Here is a 2173-nt window from a genome sequence, read left to right on the forward strand (position 1 = left end):
CTGTGTGAGCAAATGGAGGAACACCATGTGCTCCTTATGGTATGTGCACTTTATGGTATGTGCACTTTATGGTATGGCAAAACGGCAAACTCGATTTTCAACATTATAACCTATAGCTTAATCCTCTGTGACTTCAGAACGAATGGAATGAGGTACTCGGTGTCGAGAAAATATCTCCTCTACTCTACGGTATTTAAGCTACACGCTTCGGGTCAATATATTTTTTAATATTATGAAGGTTAAGTGTTGATGATCCCAACGAGTTCGGCGTTTTTTGTGAATAAACTCAAGTTAATATAAATACATTATATCTCGCCCAGTAACAGATGTCACTCCAACATTTCCCAGTAACAGCTATCATTAACATTTTCTAGTAACCTAGGTTTCCTTGATCCAATAATTCTTCCTCACCCCTAGAGTGGACTGCCTCAAGAAGATGAGGAACAACGAAGCTGAATTTGGTTACTTCGAGGCTGAGGATCTTAATATCGCAGCTAACTCCTTCGGTGACAAGTTTTTAGCATCTCTCCAGTTCGGTGAGTGTGTGGCTTTTATAATATATGCAGTCTCAGAATATGAGAGAAAACTAGGCTTGATAAACTCCAACACATGAAATATAGAAATTCTTTTATTACCTCAGTCAGATAGCTCGGTTGTTGGAATTGATCAACCCTGGTCTTGTACTACACTGACATGTAGTCACACAATAGTTACTTGAATCTAAACAAAGATGGTAACAACTAAAGCTACAGTGAAGCAGCTTTGGATACATTTATGGTATGTTTCTTGCCACCTCACTTACAAAACACTTCCTATTCTATATGATGAGCTAATCTTGGTTCTTCTTTCTAGTTCCTCCTAGAATGTCTGATGGCACGAAAGCGCTCATATGTGTCTGATTATTTTTTAACTGGTTTTTACCTGTTTATGACATAGCCAGCCAACTTCTGCATAATCGATTATGTAAGAGAAGTTGACTGGCTAGTGTCACGATCCCACTTCACTCTGAGAAAACTTTCCCTTATTTCTTCTGTTGCTACTCTTGTAACACTGCATAGCTTCTGATGACGCACGGAGAAGTCTGAAGGTACTTGACCTGAAGATTTCCATCCCTGTGGCTATACATATATATATATATATATATATATATATATATATATATATATATATATATATATATATATATATATATATATATATATATATAAGGAGGTATGGAGTTACTAAAAGTATTGTGAAGAGGGCTGACGAGAGGTTGTTGAGGTGGTTTGGTCATTTAGAGAGGCTGGAGCAAAGTAGGATGACTTGGAGGATGTATAAATCTGTAGTGGAAGGGAAGAGGGGTAGGGGTCATCCTAGAGGAGGGTGCAGGGAGGGGGTAAAAAAAGGTTTTGCGTGCAAGGGGCTTGGACATACAGCAGACATGTGTGAGCGTGTTAGGAGTGAATGGAGATGAATGGTTTTTGGGACTCGATGAGCTGTTGGAGTGCGAGCAGGGTAATATTTTGTGAAGGGATTCAGGGAAATCGGTTAGCCGGTCTTGAGTTGTGGAAGTGGAAAGTACACTGCCTTCACTTTAAAGGAGGTATTTGAGATATTTGCTGTTTTAGGGTCACCCTGCCTCGGTGGGAGACGGCCAACGTGTTATATATATATATATATATATATATATATATATATATATATATATATATATATATATATATATATATATATGCATTCATACATGCATGCATAAAGAATAGCCACGATGAAAAAATTGTGAAATTTCAAGTGCTTTTGTGATTTTTCACATTCCTTGAAAATGTGAGAAATCATGAGAGTACTTCCTTCAAGGTATACGTACTGTACTTCCCACCTCCAGGAATCAAGTCCGGCTGACTGGTTTTCCTGTATTCCTTCACACTCCAACAATTCAACAGTGTATAGTCACTAAAGCCACTTGCCTCCACTCACTCCTATGTAATGCGCTCGCACAAGCCTTAGTACTCAAAACTTCCTCTATCCCTTACCTCTAACCTTTCCAAGATGATCCCTTCCCCTCTCCCCGGGCCTCCACCTTAGATTTTTGCACTCTCCTATTCGTGCTACTTTGTTCTATCCTCTCTGAATGTTGAAACTACCTCAACTACCCTTCCTCAGCCCTCCGAATAAAACTTTTATTAACTCCACA

The sequence above is a fragment of the Cherax quadricarinatus genome, chromosome 12, assembly GCF_038502225.1.
Source record: "Cherax quadricarinatus isolate ZL_2023a chromosome 12, ASM3850222v1, whole genome shotgun sequence".
Taxonomy (NCBI): Eukaryota; Metazoa; Arthropoda; class Malacostraca; order Decapoda; family Parastacidae; genus Cherax; species Cherax quadricarinatus.